At 36.6% G+C, this 24,334-nt stretch overlaps 1 protein-coding gene across 2 annotated transcripts in view; it reads left to right on the forward strand.

Annotated features, from left to right (window-relative positions):
- Positions 1-24,334, forward strand: part of Con (leucine rich repeat protein connectin) — a 355,327-nt gene that overhangs the window by 142,817 nt on the left and 188,176 nt on the right. Inside the window, exon 1 of one of the 2 annotated variants that reach the window (XM_072003047.1) lies at positions 20,802-21,245. The exons of the other annotated variant lie outside the window; for it this stretch is intronic. The gene's annotated coding sequence lies outside the window, so the exon portion shown is untranslated. Of the gene's footprint in view, positions 1-20,801; positions 21,246-24,334 lie in introns of those variants that run through there. 2 annotated transcript variants of the gene reach the window in all.

Below are 24,334 nucleotides of genomic sequence, written 5' to 3' on the forward strand. Positions count from 1 at the left end.
TTCGGACAAACTTAATCCAAACCGAACGATGGTTACACGAAGACGATAAAATCCAACGACACGAGGAACGCGTTTCTTTCAGGAAGATTACGTTCTATACTTATTGCTTCAATTCTAATTAATCGCGATACGTTTAAATTTCTCTCTTCCCTTGTTAACCCTCTCAGTATCATTTCTCTTCTTCTCTCTCTCTCTCTCTTTCCCTGCTATTTTTCTACTGTTATTACCTTTATTATTTTCTAGGTAATCTGTCGCTATTCGTAAGTTTCCTTACTCTTTTCAACTCTTTGTAGAATCTTTGTTCTCTTTATCGTTACATATTATCATTAGTATCATCGCCATAATTTTACAACCTATTTCTATCCATCCGCATAGTTCTTCATCTATTCTCCATTTCCTCCTACCTCCTCTCAATTCTCCTTTACCCCATCGATCACCATTTATTCCCGCTCTTTTTAGTCGCAGTAAAAAAAAGAAGAAGAAGAAAAAAAAGAAAGACACTCCACCCGTCTGTCACTCATTCTCTTCCTTCCAAATCGCCCTACTTTTCCCTACCGAAGCTTTCCATGCCCTTTCGCTCCCCTTTCAATAGCCTCAAACCACAGGCTTGACATTACCAACATTAACGTATGCGGGCGTGTCGTTGACCTGAAAAATCACTGTGTTTTTCGACGGTACTCGATTCCCTCGAATTCTTTCGACTCAACCTATCACTAAAAACAAGCGCTTTCTTAGATTAAAAATCTACTAACGCCGAAACCAAAGAGGAAGCTAAGATGATTTTTTCGATTTTTTCGAAAGAAGTGAAACAATTTTTTTTTTTTTTTTTTTTTTTTTAGGGCAAAAGCAGCTTGGAGAAACTATAGAAAGAAGGGTGAGACTATCAGGAGAAACGTTCGTGCGATTTAAAGATCTATTAACAAATGAAGTCGACGATGGTGGGGTGCACCGTCTCCGAAAGACGGAGTGTGCTTAGGGTTAATTAAGATTTTCAACGAATTTTTAATACTCCGTGTCCGTTTTAATTGAATTTGCTTTAATTAAGCCTTCGACCAGGCCGCCAAGAGACGTCGCGAAAAGAGACGGTAGAACTGTGACCGTGGGATTCGAGGATTCCACGGAATAATTGGAGTGCCGGCTCTTTTTAACCCTTGAACCAGCCTGCGACTAGTCAGTTCATGGCTATTACCATGCATGTTTATAGCGAGGAAGTATGGGCCTATGTTGGGTAAATGTAGGCAAAAGTATGTTTAATTTTCCGCGTGTAATACGTACAGCTAGTTTCTTACCGAGTACGGTGGATATTATTTTTTCTCTGTGGTTCGAGTAATTGAAAAAACGAATGTTTTCACGTGCGCGTAAGTAAGTGAATTATCATGATCTTCGATGTTATTTTTGGTACTAAAAAAAATGATTAATTAATTTTGTATACGTACACATACATACAGTATGTTTAATTTAAATGAGTTTACGGATGATAGAGTTTAATAAATCCTTCGCTCTTGGCTTAATGCTTTTTCACCCGCCGAGAAAAAGCCACCGATATCACAGTTCTGAACGTTTTATCATTCAGTCTACCAAAATTGCTTTTTGAAATCAATTCTACAAACGAACTTTTGTTCCCATCAAAAATATTATTCGAAGCAAAAGCAGATATAGAATTTTGCCAAGAGTGGAATAAATCCTGTATTCACAGTTTCGTGTTTTCCATTCCCGAATAAAGCTATCACCAGGCATCTCGCAATTTCGAACATTTTAATACTATTTTATCATTGGCGATCCCATACAATTGCTCGTTGAAACGCGTGGCAACGAAACTCGTCAATTTCCAAAACTTTGCTTTCACCACTTACTCGAACGTCTCTTAAACGATAAAATGGATATTGAATTTTAATAAGACAATCTCGTGCCATTTTATTCATATTTTCCATTCTTTTTCGTTCGTATATTTTTCCGAGAAGATCAACTAATCATCGCGTCGAAGTACCGTGTATACTCACCGTATATTCTTCGTGGCACGTGACACCGGGAGGAAAATATCAACGACTCCTTAGTCTCGTAGCATGTGAATAAATAATTAGTGAAATTATCACGATGGTCGACTGAAAGGTTGGAAGAAAAAAGCCGCGGTCGAGAGAGGAAAAAAACCAGGAACAGAGCAGCAGACGGCCATTGTCTCGAAGCATAGACCGTCGCGGCTTCGTTGCTCTTATTTCCTTCTTTCTCATCATGGCGAGTCCATTCAGCCGCAATTAGGATTATTTATTTTTCTACGATGTCGGGGAAAGGACATACTGTCGAAACTTCTGGCGAGGACTTCCCTTCTTTTTCTTTTTCACTCCTTTCTTCCTCCTCGTGGCAAAGCGGATCTGCGCGTCTCGCATTTACCTTTCATTTACTCGAGATGCAAATCTCTGTTTCTTTGTTTCATGGTGGTAAATGTGTTTTAACGTCTAATGATGGTAAAAGAGATTTTGCGAAATATTGGCAAATATATTGCTGTATATATTAAGAAGCGTATACTGTTAATAACGAACACATTTACGAGCACGTAAGACGTTTGAGTTTAATTTATTTATTTTAGGTATTTCAATTGGACGATTTCTTTTTAATAGAAATACAATTATATTCTTTGGCAAAAGCGACAAATATCGGTGAGTCTATTTTCTATGGAAAATTTCCTCCAGTCGATATTTCGAACGTATGTTTTAGCTTTAACAGAGTGAAAATCAGTTTTATGAACGTTGTGCCTGGAAATGAGGCGAATTAAATCGCTCTTAAGGCTGGAAGTTCGTGGTGCATCATCGAAAAGTCGTAGAAAGAGCTTGTTTGTGTTGTATTAACAGGAACTGCGGGTCCGCAGGATGGAATCGGTGCTAAACTTATTTAACGAGAAACCAGACGCATCCGTTTGCCGCTGCTATCCAAATTTGCATAGTTAACAGTGCAATATTTAACTACGTAACAACGTTGATGCCTGGGATGCACTATCAACGTAATTACGAAATAACGTCGTATCCTTACCCGCTGTAAACTTAACATTGTCCTCTTTTATCGAATCCGTGGTGAATCCGGTCAGCAGGTATTTCAGATTTTTGGTTGCGGAGTGCGTCTATTAAGAATTTTTTTACATTTTACGGATAACATTTCCTGTGGGAATACTCACACAGTAACCTAACTCTGATAATATTTCTACAATAACTATAGTTTCTTAAACTAGCTAGACCGTGTGAAATTTGAAAAGAGAATTCCTCGAGTTTAACCCAACGCTAAATTAAATTGAAGCTTTGAATGGTAAAGATTTGATGTAAGAAAAAACATTCGATTTTAAACAAGATTTTAAAACACGAACAAACGAATTACAGAATTTAAAACGTGTAACTTTTCTTATTTATATATTTTTTTTTTAACTTTTTTCAATTTTACATTTTATTCGACAAATTTTTATATCACTTAGAAGAAACATTGTCGTCTTTGAAATACACAACGCCACAGCGTGGCTTGAATATTATTACAGTCAAACAGAAATATCAGTTTAAAATACGTCGTATTCTAGACGACAGGATATCACGGATGAGAATACGAATAATATGATTGTTTCCGCGAGCATGGCGCACAGTACCAGAGAGCTCCGTTTTGCTTACGCTAGGTACAAGAAAGGGACGGGTCTTATGGAGAAATAAAAGACACTATAAAGTCTTTTACTTTCTATCCCGTAGAAGAAAAGGGGATGAGTCTCGCGCGGTTTACCAAACCGTGATTCGAATCTAGATCTTTCCCTTTCTCGGCTGACTGTTCTAGCCAATCGAGCCATCCTGTTCGTGAGTAGGTTTCACCTTTCTAAGTTCAATAATTTCTCGAAATTGATAGAAATTTTGCGGGCGAGTAAAAGTGGTACGGTCTACGTTCGATAAATCGTATTTCAATGAAAAAGGAACAGACTATAGAGACTCGTAAATTCGTGTTACCATAGTTGAAGGATTTGAATTATTTCACAAAGAATATATATTAGGGGGATGATGTTATTGGTATATCTATACTTTGTTACCAATCGAATATCGGTCTGTGTATAAGTAGAACTTGGAAATCAAAACATTTTTTAAAGAAATATGCATAATATATTTCAAGTATAGATGCATATTTTATGGAATATCGTAATGAGAATTTTATGTTGGATATTTTATATATTTTTCTACATGACTACATTCTGTACATTTTTGCACATTCTCGTTTCCCATAAATGCATAAACATCCGCAGTCTAGGATTCACCATTGTTAAACCATTAATGTTATTACTGTAACTTATTAATATTATTATTACTATTGGTATTATTAAATTTCACGCTAGACTTATACACAGAACCCTTTACGTCACAACGTTGCTCACTGCACGTGCTAATGAACCGTAAAATAATAGATCACAAGTTAACAGACTATGATCTAATAGACTGCACTCCGATAGACCGCAAACTAATGTGATTATAGTATTATAGTATTGTAATTTACAAAGTGATAAACTGAAAACACCGATTCAATATAAATTAATAAATTGCATCTACTAATAAACGAATCCGCGAGCTACATATGTGCACGAATAAACTGTAAACTCTAGTAGCCTGTAGCAAAACTAGTAGTCCGCAAATTAATAAACTAGAAGCAGTAATGGACTATGAACAGATAAACTACACACACTAATATTCTGAAAAGCAGTGAACTATACGCGCAAACAAACTACATACCAACTAACGCGTTATGAATTTAAATGGATTCGTACGCAAACGATAAACGTCTGAAAAATAATGAATTTATATTTATGGACAATTGGTAGAATTTAGAAAATTATCGTTACATACGAAGAATGATAGACGATGATCTCTCTTATAGAAGGACAAATTATAAATTTACAAATATTACATTGTCCCAGAAGTTTCTTTCGTTTCGTGAGAAAATAATAGACGAATCTTCTGTTTTATATTATTTTACTGAATTACGTACGATCCATTTTCTTCCAATAGAATAATATAATATTCAGCAAAATAGTACAAAACAAAAAATTTTGTGCATCTATTATTTCCTTATAAAACGAAAGAAACTTCTCACGACAAGCTAATATGTCGTTAACCACTTCCACGTCAAGACTCTCTTTGCATTTGATTTTGCGATAAAATATAATGCTTTAAAATACGTAAAATAGTTGAAAATAATCATCGAATAAAACAAATTCTCCAATATTCTATTTCCGTAAGAATAAAAAAGATTTGAATAAACATCCACGATCTACTCGCAATATCACCGTAAACTACTTTGCTAAATTTCTAAATTCCCTTGTCAGATATTAATTTTCAAACTAAATCACCACAACAATCTTCGGAACGACCACTAATACCCGAGTCACTGAACGTTTAACATCGAAGCATCTAAACCGCGCACGTCACCCAAAGCAATAAAGTTGGCTCGTTGCACGACTCAGAGGACGAATCGAGGCTCGAACGAGAGTTTCGCGCGAGCTGTCTCAGTAGAGGATAGAGGACGAAGTCGTAACCAAGCATTTAGCATCGGCCTCGTAGGGGAGCTCGCTATGCACTCCGGCTAACTCGTTTGTCACCGAATTACTGTACAGCTCCGTGAGTGATAAAGTGTTCGTAAATCGTGGCCGCGACACACGTGATTTTCTTCTTCCTTTCCCTTCCCTATCCTTCTGACATGTTCTTCTTTCGAGTAACGGAGATCTACGTTTTGCGAGGATTTTAACGGATTCATATCGGATTGGAAGAAAGCTCGAAGCTTTTAGCAAATAGGTTTCTGTTATGAAGATTTGTTTCACGTTCGAATTATACCAAAGATGTTGCCAGATGCTATTGGTACGCTATATATTGTTAGTATTTAATCGAGAGTTATACGGGCAGAAGTTAGATGAAAAAGCGTGAAAGAATTGTTGTTATTAAAGTAATTAAATTAAATACATACACGTGACAACAAAAATGTTCATTTCTCTAAATAAAGCTTACCGTGCCTCGCATTTCTAAAATCTGTTTATCGTCGAAGGAATTGATTTGTTTTCCTTCTTCGTCTAATAAAATAATCGAATAGCAATCCGTTCGATTAACAATAAGAAATACGATGACAAAGATATTCCTAAATATTGAGAACATGGAGAGGATTTTTGAAGCAAAAACTTCTTTTTGATTTCGTTAAACTTTGTCACAATCGCTTTGATAACAACTGGTAATTTCAAGTCGCGATCAATTGCATACTTTCTGTCAGATGCGACGTAATTCGGTTAATTCAAGTAGCGTAGTGGAGACCGAAAGAGAAATCCAGATTTTCCAAGGTGCGAACCGCTTTACACTCAGCCGACGTCCGGCCTGTTTCAAGTTTCCTCTACTTCGGTGCTGGAAGGGCTCGGTTAAAACAGCTTTTGAACTTCTCGCGCAATCCACGAAACCGAAAGGAACTTGAGCATGTTAATTTCGCGGCTGCTGAATGTACTTTTATTTCGCAAAACGATTTTCTCGTTTCACGACTGTTGCAACTATGGAAAATCTTCCGCAACGTTTAAAATCGAACCTGCGTCCGGTTAAACCAATTTCCACGTTTCGCAGTCTCTTGTAAATCACAGAATAGCCGTTTAATCGCGAATGCACGCTCACCGATGTAAAACAAAAATAGAAAGAAATAAAAGATCGAAAAAAATAGAAACAAGCGAGCGTAACGTTTTTTTCGAGTTGAATTTTCCGATTCTCGACGCTCGTTCTTTCTCCCTTAACGCGAACACATTAATCCGCAGATTAGGCGAACGCTTAACAACCGGCCCCTTAAATCTGGCCGAAGATTAAGGTGAAAGTTATCCAGGATTATTGCGAGTTTAACCGAAGACCAAATTGTTGTTGCTTAATCTCTAATTAGCATCGCTGGCCTATGTTTTTACCAATTTCACTGGAAAATCTGCGTGAAATGTTTGCATCGTGAAATGTACACGTTGTCACACGTGTTACATACTTTATCCTTTATTGGTATGAGTGATCGGTACAGGGCTCAGGATTATACGTAGCTAGAAGAATTTTAGTTAGATTTGAATTAGGTTACTTAATTTCAGAGTATTTAATTTTTATACGTTATTATATAAGTATATTAGTATCATGGACAGTCTTTATGATACTTTTTATCGAAGTAAACCGACCGACGGTTGCATCAGAATAATTACACACGTCAAACAAGACGATACATTAGTTAAATAATAATTTTTCAAATATTTTGAAACACTAGTCTCGACGATAGCAAACAAGCATTTGTTTCCCCTTTATTTCGTTTTATTTTCATAGCTAAGTCCGTTCAAGTTCTTTCAGCAGCAGTATTTCTCTGCTTTTGGCTCTTAATTTCCTTTTATTTTCACGCTATTCTGTTCCACATGCGTCTTCTTTCTTTCTACATCGTTTTCGTCTTCCTTTTACCATTTCTTCCGCTTTTTTGCCCCTTTTCCTTCACGCCTCGCGCCTTTTCACGCTTCTGCTTTCTGCACGTACTCGACCACTCTTTTTCACGCACGCCCTCCGCCAATCCTCGCTCGTTTTCATTTTGTTCAGTCTCTTCTGGTTTATATCGTTGCAGCGTACGCACCCTCTCCTTATGTTTACCCCTATCTCGCCATTCTTCCTTTTTTCTCGCGTTTTTTTTCGGACTCCCTCCATTTTCTTTCACGTATTTTGATTTTTGCCAGGACATTTCCTAATCTGATTTATGAAAATTTTTAATGTGACCCGTTTTTGTTCTCTCGATCTCACCAAGCTCGTTACGTTGTTGTTTAACCCTTCTTCTGTCTTTTCGTAAATATAAATTTTGGGAATTTTAATTTTTGCATTTGAAGTAGAGATTGAACGAAGATTCGAAGAATGGATCACTCGATTATATTCTATATTAAATTCTACAGATTTATAGTCCTTCTCATTTTTCGATCATTGCCGCTTCTTTAATAATTTTTATTAAATATTTAAAAAATTCTCTGTGGATTGTATTTTGCTTTTCTGCGACATCAAAAAGGCTAAAGTATTTGCGGTATAAATCGTATGAATAAATTATAAATAATATATATTTTCACCGTAGAATAATATTGTTCATTAAGAAAATGAATTTTTAATATTAATCAAAAATAATATTCATCGTCGAGAAATTTAACCACCGCATGTTTCAATTTCATTATTTATGCAACCTCCTTAATTTTTAATCCCTGAAATTTCGCTTCTTTGAACCATGTTTAATCAAATTATCATACTAAAACCATTGAATCTCCAAAATCTGGGAAGAATTATCATTACTTCGTCCAGTTTATTTTGCAGAAGCTCTAATGGTCAGTTGATATCCTAATGCGTAGGTACATTCACGATTTCCAGAAAGTCTCTCAACCACGTTCATGCGAATTATCCTTGCACAAACACAGTATTTATACACGCTAATCGACGCATAGAACGTTAACAGACTCTGGTCGACTTTAGCAGTGCGTACGCTATTCCGTGGGAAAGCGTAAGGGTGGATGAAGTTCGTACGTTTTCGGTAATCCGACGATTACACGGCGGTTCGTTGAAGAGAGCTTTCGCGAGAAAAGCCTGGTAATGGGTTTCGATGCTGGCCGTGCTGTTTCTCGCGATCGAGTGGAATTTTTAGAGTTTGGATAAATGATGATCCGCATGAATTATGAAATATATTGGAGGAAGATTTTATTGGAAGGATTCCAAAATTTAAATTAAATCCACTTCCGAAATGTAAATTAGGAGATTCAGACCTGCAATTCGATATTTTAAACTCGCCTCTACAAACTTCATTCCCTACTCTCTAAATTTCTATATTTTCCTATCTCGAAAACCGCAGTTATTTGAAAACTCTGAACACAAATCCCCCGGCTCTAATCTACCTCTTCGATCCTCTTCGTTCTTCGATTCTAAATTCTTCCGCCATCCTCTCTAATCCTCACGAGTCCTAGCAATCGATCTTAAATTGTTTCACTCTTGAATCACTTTCCTTGCCAGACTGCAACACCGTTGTCACCCTTTCAAGTTCCTTCGTGAGGCACAGGTGAGCTACTGCCTTTTGTTTCCAACATGGATAGAATTACGAGGGTGGTGGCCTGTTACCGGTCGTCCCGTGTTCGCGATACCTTCACACACGCACACGCACAGACCAACGTACACATGCAGAAGGGTGCATTTAATTTTGCGAATTTCGTTCTTGGTCTGGATACGTCGCGGTGGATACAAGAAGAGGCAGGAAGGAAGAGGGTCAGGTTAATGTACGGGCTACGAGGTCGGTCTTTTCAACCCAAGGGAATCTAAACGGCTCTCGCTGAATAAGACGCCGCCGAAGACGGAAGCGAGTCGGATCCCCGGTTAGTAGAGAAACTCGTAAATAATCGACCTGTTAAACTTGGGATTCGACTGATCTTTTGTCAATGGAGATCGATACTTTAACGCGTACATAGCCGCTGTGATGCTTTTTTGATAATTGAATAGAGTATCCTTTGTAAAGGGAAGTTTGACGACGTTTGATAACGTCAGTTTGAGAGAAAATTTCTAGTAACTGTGCAAATGTTTGGAATTGGGTTATTCCTTTGTGCATGGAGGCCGATACTTTTACAGGAACATAGCGATTGTGAAATTTTGTTCACGATAGAATAAAGTATCCTTTGCAAAGGGAAGTTTGACGCTGTTTGATAATATCAATTTGAGAGGAAATTTCTAGTAATTCTACAAATTTTTGAAATTGGGTTAACATTTTGTCGATTTAGACCGATATTTTTACAGGAACATAGCGATTGTGAAATTTTGTTGACGATAGAATAAAGTATCCTTTGCAAAGGGAAGTTTGACGCTGTTTGATAATATCAATTTGAGAGGAAATTTCTAGTAATTCTACAAATTTTTGAAATTGGGTTAACATTTTGTCGATGTAGGCCGATACTTTTACAGGAACATAGCGATTGTGAAATTTTGTTGACGATAGAATAAAGTATCCTTTGCAAGGGGAAGTTTGACGCTGTTTGATAATATCAATTTGAGAGGAAATTTCTAGTAATTCTACAAATTTTTGAAATTGGGTTAACATTTTGTCGATGTAGGCCTATACTTTTACAGGAACATAGCGATTGTGAAATTTTGTTGACGATAGAATAAGGTATCCTTTGTAAAGGGAAGTTTGACGCTGTTTGATAATATCAATTTGAGAGGAAATTTCTAATAATTCTGCAAATTTTTTAAATTGGGTTAACATTTTGTCGATTTAGGCCGATACTTTTACAGGAACATAGCGATTGTGAAATTTTGGTGACAATAGAATAAGGTATCCTTTGTAAAGGGAAGTTTGGCGCTGTTTGATAATATCAATTTGAGAGGAAATTTCTAGTAATTTTGCAAATTTTTGAAATTGGGTTAACATTTTGTCGATGTAGGCCGATACTTTTACAGGAACATAGCGATTGTGAAATTTTGTTGACAATAGAATAAGGTATCCTTTGTAAAGGGAAGTTTGACGCTGTTTGATAATATCAGTTTGAAAAAATTTCTGGTAATTGTATTATTTTTTTATTCTTTTATGTTGTATTGAATTTTTTAGTAACTGGCTAGAGTTTCCCTTCTGACAGGTAAATTAATTGGTTTATTTGAAAGTTTTTCAAATTTTTTAAAAATATCGATACCTACCTTTATGTAAATAAACTGGATAAAGTTTTTCCACAATCGCATAAAGTGTCCTTTGTAGAAGACAATTTCCTAGTGGAGGTTGTTTCAGAGGAAATTTTCGACGAATTTTATAACTTCTCTAGAAAGTATTTCGGACATGGAAATTATTTATGTTTAATATTTTGTGATAAATTATTTTTACATCGAAAATTTCGAAGGGATCTTAAAATTGTTTTTATGATATCTGTGTGAAACTTTTGATGTCTTTTATCTTCAGCCATTGAATTGTGAATTATATGGAAAGTGTTTCGGTAACGAAAGAGCTCTGGATTAGTTCTTTGAAGGAGATTTGAAAAATTTTGTCGAGCTTTGTATCATGCAAATGGAAGACAGAAAGCTCGAAGATTGAATATTCTAGAAGATGAAGTACGAGTCAGTAGTTTTAAAATGGAAGTAGATATTGTAAAATCAAATATCAATGCTTTTATGGTTTCAAAGGGTGCATTCCTATTTTAACCAAAAAGTTATTTCCTTGTATTGCCTTTTATTTCATAAAAAATGTTGTCAAAGATATCAAATGAAATCGAAGTATCGAATTCTATAATTTTTAATAATTTATCATTTGAAAAATTCATACAATCCCGAGGAAGATATAATTTATAACCCACGAGTAACATCTTAAAGCAATTCTGATAGTACCCCGTGAATTTAAATTTTTCTTGAAATATATCCGAGCCATTAAAGGACGGTATGCTTGTGAAATTTCAAGTAGTATAAGTCAGTCTGTAGTCAGACTCCGTCAAGAAGACTTAAACCTTTTATAAATTTACTATTATGCTAATATTCATGACTTCAACATCAGCGTATGCAATAGTGCAGTTTTCTAAAAAGCTTCTGTCCAAGGAAACTTATATCTTGCAACATAATTCACTAAAAATTCTGGTATAGTTGATTCATAAGCGTGCACAACGATTTCGATTAGATTACTTAATTTTAGAGCGAGCTTCATTTTAATTTCTATCTTATATTTCATACAATGAAAGCTGTTAGTCGTTAAAAAAATACAGTACAAGTTATAACAACATATCGTAGAATCTCGAATGAAACTTGCCGAACAAAAGACAATCGACGAACTCTCGTATCGATAGTTATCACCGTCCATACAAGTTCGCTAGACATTTCCAACCATAGCCTGAAGCAGCGTGGCCAGGGTTTGCCAACTGTTCCACTTGGCTCGAATCTTTCCCATCTTTCCGATAAACGAACTCTCGGCTGCCAACGCGTACCATTATCGATAAGGAGCATCCCCATTTTTTCTCCATGGGTGTTCCATGGTCACGAGAAGGGAGGAAAGGTGAGAAAATAAGGAACGGAGAGAAAGAAGGATCAGAAAAACGCCAGGTTGGATACCAGGTTCGCGATGCGACGAGGAGATCGATTCGACGAGTTCTCTTGGAACAGTGTCGCGGAAAAACGAATTCGAACGGAGGGCATACTTCTAACGCGTCCTTATCTGCGAGCTTATGCAAATGCCTAGCAGTTTGCTACGGGGATTTGCATAGACTAGACCGACGATCTATATGGGATCATGTCTAGGCATAATCTCAAGACGCTCCGCCAGTTATGCACTGCCTTTTCGAGTAGTCACGTTAGCGGTTCGCCTAGTTTCTTTTTTGCGTCCTCTCTCGTGGATGCAGATTCTCCTCTTGCGAAAGGCAGCATTATAAAGCTCGATTTCCACCCAAAGCAGATTTCTGGCGAGCGTTTAGAAATTAAGAATCCATTCCATGTTCCAAGCTTACATCGCTATTACGCTTTCATGGGACTACGCTGTCGGCCATAAGTTTCGCGCTTTTACGAATTCCGTTAAACTCGAGAATTTGCAGGAATAGTCGGTTCGCGATTTTATTCCTCTAGAATGATTTCTAACGAAGAAAGAAAATTATTATCATCTATAACGTTAATTTGCAATCAATAAGAAAAGTAGCGAGAGATTTGTTAGAGACGCAATTGGAAAAGTTGATTGCAACATTTTGACCCGTAGCGCATACTTCGTCGTCCGAATGTTTAGGTAGATAGCAGCTGTAAATTTCTATTTAGATTCCGTTTATTTAGCTTCTATTTTTATAAAAATATTGTATAAATATTCGAAGTCTGTTAACGAATAAATGAACAGTTTGTCTTTTATTTCATCTCTTTCGCAAGTTTTCCAGCAGAGTAACGAGGACAGCCACTGCCCTGTGAAATTGCCACGATCGCTATCCCTGGTCTGCATAGGGCTTAAACCGATGAAACATGGTCCACGTCATTTCAGAACGCTTGTTCATTATCAGAGCGGCTGAAGATCGGACTTTTGGACACTCTGCAGTGACGTTTCGTTAAGATAATGCTCCGGTTAACAGAAGTTGCCGGGCCAGAGTCAAGTTTGCCGAGAGTTCGTGAATGTGAATCTCTTTAATGGATATGTGTCATCAGGCCGCTGGAAAATGGTGGTTGGTTGGTGGAGCACAGTGTAAGCACGGTGGTTTCTCTGAAGTAGTTTCTTGCTTTTTATTTTGTAGTTTTAATCAGACATAGGAAGACTGTTACCTTTGAGTGACATATCGAGGTAGATTTGGAATTTGCACGACGTATTTTTGGAAATTCGTCAATTTGTAATACTTCAAGGCTGTGTTGTTCACGTTGATACTATCTTAAGATCGAAGAAGTTGAAAGGAACTTGGATTTAAAGGACTTGCGATATACTTACTTTAGGAGATTGCTTCGAATTAATGAATATTATTTTATGAAAACTTAACAATTCATTGTCGAAATACGAAAAATGGTGCAAATTAGTATGGTAATTTTACTTTGATTTTTCACTGATTTTATTTTCAATCAATCGCAGAGAGGAAATATAATCGAGCGGTGTGTAGCGAATCTCAACAGAATCCCGAATCTCGAAAACGATCTGTAACTCTTCTATTTTTAAACTACTTTTAATTCTTCTAATATTTTTCTTAGTTGCAACTGAAACGTAGAATTTATTTGTTTTAAATTAAAACGTTTGCGCCAGGTAAATTATTAAAACCGAACGTATCGACGGCCATAGGATAAAATAGTACTCATTTGCAAATAACGTTGGTTACCAGCGCGAGTTTACAGTTACAGCGAGCCGAATTGTCGAGCAACGGTCTTGTTAAACCAGAGCTGTACCACAGTTCGCGAAAAAAAAAAAAGGGTGAAATAAAATGAAAGGAAAAAAAACTGGAAACTGGATCGCGGCGCGTGTGGTCGTCGATTAACACTTCGTGGTTTTATTAAAGCTCGTTTCGACACCATATTTTATAGTACTCGTCTTTAATTTAAACCAAAACAAAATGCCAAGAAGCGTAAAAATTACCCAATCAAAATTCATTATTCCGCCAAAAAGTTCGACGTAACGCGAATTATCGATCCAGCTCTAAAAATTTACATATCGATCCACGAATATTTCATTTCATAATCAATAAGTTCTGCTAGATACATCAATTTTAATAGATAACTACGAGTATATACCTAGGGACAGTGTGTTTCAACAGGTGACTACGCGGGAACCCTTAAAGTTCACGAGCTCGGACGGAAACTCCAATCTGGAAGTTCCATCCCTTAAAGACAACTGTAACTTTTATCCAAACGTCACAGAGCTGCTTTTAAATCTTTGCGCGATCCTTGAGCAATCGATGCCAATGATAAATGGCGTACGATAGGATTATTATTATCTTCCAATTACTTTAGTAACGTGTCAAAGTGGAACTTAATCCGATCCCTTTTCTGGTCCCCCTCGATATCCCATCTCGATATCTGCGTATTTGTCTTAAAAATGTCTATCGAATTATTCCTTCGATATTCGTGTTAATTGATAATCGTGTTCCTTTAGTTACGTTGCGAACCAATCGAATATCTTTGTCCTTTTACAATCTTCAATATCATCTTCTGAACAACAAACGGTACCAGCCTTTGCCTGAATAATAGTATTAGTCTTATTATAGTATTTGCCTTAATAATATTGCCCTGATATTAAAGTTCAGGCAGAAATAATCTGACGTCCGACTGACGTAAAAAACCTGCGATTCTCAAAGAAACAACGCTACCAAACTGCAGATGTGTAAGCATTCTTACATTCGTACGAACATAAATAGAGAAATTGAACTGTTTTAGAACAAAAATTTAGTCGATCTACTAAATTCTATGAAATATCATAATAATGCGTTAATATTAATAACGCAGTCCGTGGACTTTTACACCGTTGAATTCTCGAAAAACGCAGCCTGTGTGGTAATAATTATGAAATAAGCTAATCTTCCAATCCTCCAATTTTAACAACAAGCCTATGTTTCCCTAAACGAGGCACGCGCTTTTCACGGCCGATTTTCAAATTCGGTTACGGGCTACTTTAATCTGATGGTTAGTTACCTTCCAGTCGAAACTTGGTCCCTGTGCTTTCGCCACGATAGTGTTGATTAATTTGTTCCGAAACGGCTTATCTGGCCGCACTGGCGGACTGTAAATGCAATCGAGTCACGTGGTGTCGGCGAGGGCTAACTTTCGCATAGTTGCCACAGCAAGTATTTATCTTTGCGATAGTTAGCTCGCAAGAACTGAACCATGCTGTTCGAAAACACGGTTATGCCGCCAACTTTGGACCTTCCTTGTCAGATTTCACTTCAGACTTCTCGTTAGTCTCAAGTCGTTCATCGGATCAGTGATTAAGTTTCTATGCAGTTTAAGTTTTATGGATACGCAGGATTCGAATGGAAATCTCGCGCGGGAAACACGATCTTTCTCAAGATAGATCTGCATTTCGGCTTCATACTTATTGGTTCTGACGAGAATAGCTTTCTTGTTTGGTACAGAAACTTCCGCGATTTTATGAAAACACGCGATCTGTAGATTGGTTTCTAACTTCCTGTAACTAGAACGTTCGTCTAATTATCGACGAAAGATTCTAAGGCTAAAGGAATAAAGGCTGCGGAGGAAAAATATAAGAAGTTCTATTTTCTATTTTTTATAGAACAGCAATTCTTATGTTCGATATACCGTGAACTAAACACGAGCTATTAAAATAATCGTACGTTACACGATATCAATTAACCGATTCTACAATAAAATACGTATCCTTGCTACTCTATCGAAGTCTTGAAAATGTTACTTATATGATTGATTTTACGTGAAATTAGCTACTTTTAGAAAGCATGTATTTAAAGCGTAATGTTTCCATACGATCAATGAATATAATCGAAAATTTCGTGCGAAATTCCTCATTTACTATCGATCGAAGATTCCCACGTTTAAACACCAATTTCTATTATTTAATCAACGTAACTTCCACCTCTGTTTTCTATCCCAGAACCAATCATTTTGATTCCATTTCGAAAGCGGAGCACTGACCTCCCTTAAGAAAGTCGTATACACATCCTCACGCATTCGATCGATTTCAAATTGGTTAAGGTGTGGCAGGGCCGAATTAAAGTTCACGAGGTCTGCGATTATTCACCTAGCGGAGGATCCCTTCAAGGAAGAACGAGGAAGGGGTTTAAAATGAAATTTTTATTTTATTCTATAATAAATTGTATTAAAGACTTTTTAGTACCCATTTTTAGAATACATTTGCCTTTTTTTTAATTTTTCTTAAGGTAATTCTCTCGTTATACTTGCAAGATAAAACGTATTTTTCTCGAACAGCTAGGCCCGCGGCTATAGACACTCCCCCTCCGCCTCTTAATACGCGCCTAAGATCAAGAGAAACATGAACCTCGACGAAATTATTTATTCGACTATGAAATAGATGGAACATGAAACGTATCGGCCAAACGATTCTGCTCACGTTTCTAAGGCTTCCTGTTAAATTGTACGATGTTTCTATCTCTCTCTCCCCCTCTTTCTCTTTCTCTGTCTCTCGGGCGAGAGTCAGTGCTTGCGGAACTGATCCACGGAAATTCGTCGAGCAACTTAGTACCGCGTGCACTCACCGCGTTTGAAGAAAATCGAAGCGAAACCCCTTTAATGCCACCATGTTTATAGAACTTGTGTTAATTTAACTTCTGTCCTACCCTACGCGGCTGGTATTCTATTTATTCGGACGGTTTGCCAGTGCTTGCGACACTCGCTCGCGCATTGGTAATTTTGAAGAAAGTCCATCAATTATTTGTCCGAAGTCTGAAACGATCACAGAGACAGAGAGTCAGTCTAAAATTAACGTATGATGTCGCAGATGCGAAAGAAGAATGCGTGGACTTCTCGAAGCCTTTAAGAGGCTCTGATTAGATGCGACAGAATTTCTAAGAAACGATCGCATTGAACGAGAGAAACAGAGAAAAAGAGAAGGAATTAGAAACAACGATAAATGAAAATCTTTTTAGTCCGTGAAATTTATCTTATTTTAATCGTCCTCAAAAATTTAGTACGCGGATAACCGATGTTCAACGCGACAGTCAACGTATTTAACGAGAGAAAATGACGCGGTATAACTCGTGCGAATGATCTTTCTCTTGGAAGTTTTTCTATTTAGATCGCAGGCACAATTTTCATAGAAATCGATTTCAGCCATCCGGTGGAACCGATTGAAACGGTCTGGGCATAACCTATTATTGAGTCGACTCAATTATGAGTTATCTGCTCGTAAAGTTCAAGAGTGCAAGGTATGCGTGGCGCATCGCATCGAAGTCCTGGGAACGTTCCTCATGCGCATTTAATGGTGGGTAACGCACGAGTGGCTCCTCAATAACATACGTTATTGAACCATCCAGCCGACTTCCCACCAGCTCCGTCTACTGAAATGGAGCTGAATACCTTCGCGGTAAGAAAAGAAAATTGCGATAACGACATCGATCTCCGTAACTGCTCCATCGACATAAGGCTCCGACAAGATGCGATGCGCTTGTTTATGGCTTTTCTCAACACTTTTACAGCGAAGGCGGACGATTGATGTTCGGTGTGAAATAATCACGTTGCAACGTGTAAACACGAGATGTAACTACAGTAGAATCTTTTTATTTGCTATTAGTTATCATCTGAATTGAATGTAACTAGACTTAAAAGCGGATTTTTATGAATTTAAGAGAAAATTAAATAAATAAAATTAAATGTATTATTCGATAGATGAGAAAAATTTCTGCGAAAATTAAATCTCTTTCTTCGTTATCTTGAACGGTGTTGATAAAGATAGAAATTTGCAGAAACATCGAATAACTTTGTCTTCATATGGGAGAAATTATTTTACTTATTACAGTTCTTTTCTGGCTATTTCACGAATTAGAAGTAAAATTAGAGGATCTCGAAATTTTCGCTGTAAAATTTAAGCTATTATAACTTTGTGAAGAAAAATCGTACAAGTATTTGCTTGACGTTATTTTAAAGAGCAAAGTTTCTACCTTCAGCTCGCTGAATTGACTTTCCTTTAGAATTTAGATTCTACGTGGAAGCAGAAATAGTAATCAAAAAATATGGAGTAAATTCTTAAAAAAAAAAAAAAACAAAAATTCTCTTCATGATCGCAATATTAATTTAATAGAATTCGACAATGTATTTACATTAACTAAAACTGAATTTTCTATGAAAGACTTAAAATTTGCAAAAATAGGAACACAGAAACCGATTAAATATCCATAGCGTTTTTCTGTCACCATTTAATTATAGTAAAGAAATTATAATTTACTTATAGCAAACAAGAATGGTTTGTAGGTCGTTATACGTCGATACAGAGATTTATGATCTATTGGTTAATTCCCTAAACCGGGTCACCGTTCCTTCGATAAATGGAGATCGCTACGGCATCCTGCCGCACGGTATAATTGATCATTTCTCGAATACACCCACTGCAGCTAATGTACACGCGCATCCTGATGATTTGTAATTATATTGGCGATTGGCTGTCGCTTTATCGAGCGGCACTGTTAACGGGAAATTTATCGGAAACTGGCGGTAATTCGTATAATTGTTGATAGTGTAAATTGTCGGTAAAACGAATCGAATGTTTGGTCTATGGTTTTCACGTTATTCATAGATCATCACACGATCAACCAAAATCGTTTTCAAATTGATTCTCTAACAATTTTCCCAGAAATTATGGGATATAATGTTACTACGTTCGTCGATTATATTTATTTAATATTATCGGAATTTAATACAAAGGCTGTAGAGAAATGACACGACAAATCTCATTTTACATTGCTTTATTCAAAATTGCCTTTTTATTCGATCTTAGGGTTAAATTGATATTTTTCTGAGTTTTAATAATTCTACATTTGGCTGGACCTAACAAGTTCCATTCTTAACCATTTTATATCGAAATATACCTTGTCATGCTTAAGCAGAAAACGACATTAAAGTTTAAAAATCAACAAAAATCTACTTGTATTATTTTCTCCGAGCTTCGTACGAACCAATTATCTTTCCGCTTTAAACAACTGCATCGTTATAAATTTTTGTATTTTATATTAATGTGTCTGTCTGTGCAAAGTCCTTGTTTAAAACTAAATACAAAGTTACAGGATTAGTATTTTAATATGCTAAATACATGAATCCGTCAAAAAGCTATGGAAGCGAATGCACGACATTTGTTAATTTTATTCATTTGATATTTTTCAAATTTAATAGGAATTAATTATCTTTTCGCTTTAAACTACTGTTTCGTTGGAAATATTTCTGCTTTATGTTGCTGTGCGTATATTCGCAGAAAAATAAATATGAAATTTCACGATTAGAGTCTTAGTATATTGGACGAGGTAGGCACATGCTTTATATTAATTCGTTAGCACATGTTGAGAACAATTGCGTTACGCGTTAAACTAAAAGGCCGACGGCCCTTCGCAATCGTTTAATAAATTTTTTATTTCAGGCCCGCGAATGAGACACACGGATGAACACAAAGGACAGTGAAAGCGTTAACTTTTTTAATTAGTAACCGCGACATACAACGCGGCAGAAAAGCTGTCGTTTTACGAGCGTGAAAATCTGATTTAATCATCGCAATTAAAATAATTTTTCAGCGAGGTAAAAACGTAACGCACCAAGGATGATAAATTGTTGAGTCGTTAAATACTTGTAGTCGTTGCGATAACAATTTTACAAACAAATATCATTTTGATCGATCCAATTTTCACCAATATTATTTCGCTATGCAACAATATGAGATGTTGAATATCGCTTAAGGCTCGAGGTAACAGTTTCGCAAACAAGTGTCGTTTCGATGGCGTAAGGAAATATTCCTTTATATTCAACATTTTATATGTTCAATGGATAAAAAGTTCCAATACTCCAAAATACCATCACGTGCAAATTGTCTCATTTTCCTTTCGGAAAATGAAACAAGACAAAGGAAACAAAAAGAAGAGGATCTAAAAGAATATTACTCTCATAAAGATACTTATAAATAAAAGAAATAAAAAAATAAAAATTCAAAGATATTTATTTCCTGTTCTGTAAAGTACAAACTGAAAAATTAATTGTCTATTAACCATTCTTTAATTCGCGAATCGTCCACGGATCAGTTACGAAAAAAAAAGTTGACAAGTATCGATCGTCAACCTTCCATTCCTCAATTCGTAAACCCAAATTTTACACCCTCGATCAAACTCCCCGTTTACACGACGACTAATCGTAAATCTCTTGCACGCTAATTATCCACCCTCAAACATCAAAATCACCAGTTAAACGCATGTTGAAAGGGCGGAAACGTCGCCGAACATCCCGGCGATAATTCGAAGCTCAACTTCCAGCCAAGCGTAGAAAGGCGTCGCATCGGGAGCTGTTCGAAGGAGCGAGTTAATTGTCCAACTTGTAAAGAGTACGAGAGAGAAAGAGAAAGAGAGAGAGAGAGAGAGAGAGAGAATGAGAGAGCGAGAAAAAGGAGAAGAGGGCGAGAGTTGCACAATTCACGGTGGACGTCATCGACTTAAGTGGATATCATTTGATCGCGCGGGACCTTTCCCTCCGACTAGCATCCCCCTATTTACGCAGGGGGGATGTTGCGTGGAGGGGGGATAGAGTGGGGCGGGCATTTTCGTTATACCTGACCTCGGGGACGACTTTGTACTTTGTTCGGAACGAGTCAGTCGTGCTTTGCCTTTCGCTTCGAAAGCATCGTTGTCGTTCTGCTCGTTAACGCGTGCCGTCCCATTCGAAGCGTAACTTATACACACCAACATATTGTTAGTGTTCCCATACGTGTGTGCGCGACTTTCTCTGTATTTCTTTTCTTAACGTTCATTAACGAGGTTCTTAAAAATATTTCGTGAAATAACTTCGAACGTTATCAAGTCTTTAACGACGTCTTCGAATATTAAATTTTGAAACACCACAGTGGACTATTGAACTGATACAGTGACTTTCGATTAATATAGTGGACCGTCGAAACAATATTTTGCAATTTCTCGAGTTTTTGAATATCGTGAACGTTAGGAAGAAAGTGAGTGTTCCTGTGCCGATTAGAGAGAAAATAGTTTCAATAGTGGAAGACGGACAGTCTGATTTATCATCCGCTGTTTGGCTGGACGAATGTTTTAGAAAACCCTTGGGCCTCGTCGACTTGGAGAACGCCGGCGTGAATTTCGCTGGCAAAAGGTAAGGCGATTTATCTATCACTAGTCGATATCCGCGTTGATTTCTCTCAGGAGTTGACTTATTAGGATATTTCGACCGACGAATGAATTTCAGGAAAATTTTACGGATATTATACGCAAAAGTTCGACCGGTTATAGGCCCAAACTGCTGAAAAACTGCTACTTTTAGTATTTTTAACCATTTGTAGCTTACAATAACGTTAACCGACTTCGATGAAATTTTCAGCATGCGTGTAACCAACATAAATCGATAAATCGATAAAGTATTTTTTCAATGTTTGCTAGCCACGGATAAAAAAACTTGTAACCGCGACCTTTCTCACTTTCTTCGTGATTTCGATCAGTTACAATTTTTTCAACATTTTCTTACACGTCGTCTAACATCTAGTGAACTATTTAATTTCTAAAATAAAGAGTTCAGATCGTTTGGTCCAATATTAAAAAAGTTATTCCGCTTTAAAGAACACTCAGATATACGCGAGCATCGTATTGTGTACATACGCAGAGATTGTATCGATTCTGTTTTGGAATTTTGTTTTGGAAGAAATAGCCTTAGGGCGTGAGATGTAAACACTTGACAGAATTTGTTCTATTTTTTGCATTTGTTTCTGAGTTTAAGGTTTCCTAGAAGTTCTCTGGCAATATAATGCAACGAAATACCGTTCAGAGAAGGTGCACAAAAGTAGCCCGAGGTTTGATTATGTTACAGGTGTCGAATAATCATAACAAAGAATAGAGGAAAGAATTAGCATTTCGGCAACAAAATATTATGGTGCAATATATAAAAGTTGTAGAAAATATCTAAAGAATAGAAGTCAATTGGCGCAGGTTTCCATTTTATGAAAATGAATTTTTAATTCGGTTCTATGATAATGTAGGCGGTTTTATTGATGCGCGTGAAAAGTTTCTTTTACAAAGAAAATTTCATGGAGAAAAGCGCAGCTCTGTTTAGCCGCTGTCGCGTTGTTTTCGTAAACTTTCTCGTAAAATAGGCAGCGAGAAGAGTTTCGCAAGACTTGACAAAAAATGACTGCACGCTAACTTCTGAAATATTTTAATTATTCTCGAATTTAATAACCCGATTCTGGCGATAAATCCTCTGAAACTCCGTAAGAATCGAATAATTTGATAAAATCGAAATTCTTTGCTCAAACGTGTAATCAGTCATCCGTCAAATGGCAAGGCAAAGGGAAACGATTTCAAGCAAAAAATTTTCTGTAATTTAAATAAAAACATCGTAAAGCAGAATATCCCCCCGAGTGCAATAAACGTTTTAAAGTCTTCAAAGTAAAAAGTCACTGGTAAAGTACTCGATGAATATTTCCAATAATCCCCCACTTTGCAGTACGTTCGGCACGTAGAAACGGTGACACATCACGACCCTTAACCGCGCCCTTAATGTGCGAGTCGATTCCGTTGAAGTTGCATGGGAAAATCGGCCGTTAAATTTGCGATTCAGCTAGTAAATATTGGGTATCGGTGCAACGAAACTGCATGCTCGAAACAGCTATCCAGCCCAACCACCCTATATCAAATATATATTCTGAACCGACGCATCGTAAACACGCGCGAACTGACCACGATCTGACCGTACTCTATCTACAGGGTGAGATCGTCAAGAGGATACGTTCAACTCGTCCCTTTCGTCTTTTACGGTGCATAATACAGCCTCGGGAATTATTTTTTAATTTAGTTTAAGAAACTTTTGTTTTATTATCTTCTTTGTTTTATTCGATGTTTAGTCATCTGTTTTTCAGTCGGTGAATTGACTGAGATTTAATAAGAAAATTTGCTATTTATTCTATTCTTGGTATTAAATCCAAATATTGATTAAATTTTAGATGTATATAATAAATATCGTTTCCTAACAAAGACGTCTAAACTTATCGTAATACGATAATTTCATAACGCGCGAGAACTAGAACAGAATGCTGCAAATTACTCTGATGGAATTACTTTAGTTTGGTATTGATCGGGAATTTGGTATTTTTAGTTAGAGATTTCGAATGTTTTTATTATAATTGAATCTGTTGATTCAAGGTTTATTGGAAATCTTAATTGCTAGATTAGCGGAATAACGATTAGATATTTCAAGGTGGTAGACGGTGTTTATCTCGTTTATTATCGTAGATTTTAAAATATCCACGATACAGTGTACAGACAAAGAATTGTTCGATGTTATTAGGAAAATAAAAATGATATAATTATGTAACCGCGACGATCATGTAAATCTGAAAAGAGAGGAATATAAGAGGAAGATGATAATCTTCTACTTACCCACCTAAGTATGAATTCATAAATCCTGCTGCAAATTCGCTCGGTACTTTCAAAGTATGGTGTGTCAGAGAGAAACGATGGTATCATCCTTCGTAAGGCAGATTATTGTCTGCATCCAGTGTTCAGACGTTCAGATTTGGGTGGCTGGAAAAGTTTCGAGTACACAGGGCGAGGCACTTGAAACAGGCCACCCAAATAACTTCCTGACTTCTTGCAGATAAGGTGGAGTGTTTCAGATAAAAGTTTCTAAACTCGTAGCGAGAAACCGCGCGATAAAAATGAGATATTAAGTTCATTGCTGCTTCTTCATTTTTTCACTATGCATTACTCAGACGAACTATTTACGAGATTCTTGCAGTCCTTCGCTTTTGATTTCTGGTAGATACGCGGACATTTTTCATTAATGTCGCCTATAAGGACCGCCCAGACTATCAACTTAAGTATATCGTGAGTATTTCAAGGTTCTTAATTAATAAAATCAATATGTATTGTTCAGACAATATTGTTAATATTCATTGACAAACCACATTGCGAGAATCTTGAAATATTGTCTATATCATTGATTGTTTGAGGGGACACTTAAAGGATTTTGCTACAGAAGAATCGAAGTTTTGATTGTTCTATAGGAAGGACAAGAAATATAAATATTTTTAAAAAATTTCACCCTCGTTGTACGAATCTTCCGAGCATCTGTTAAAATTCCTAGATGAATTTGTCATTCGTATTATAATAAATTATTTCTGTTAACATAATATATAACAAGAAATCGAATTTTTTACGAATTCGTAAATGATATATAGATATTGTCATGAC

Source organism: Bombus fervidus, chromosome 5, assembly GCF_041682495.2.
Source record: "Bombus fervidus isolate BK054 chromosome 5, iyBomFerv1, whole genome shotgun sequence".
Taxonomy (NCBI): domain Eukaryota; kingdom Metazoa; phylum Arthropoda; class Insecta; order Hymenoptera; family Apidae; genus Bombus; species Bombus fervidus.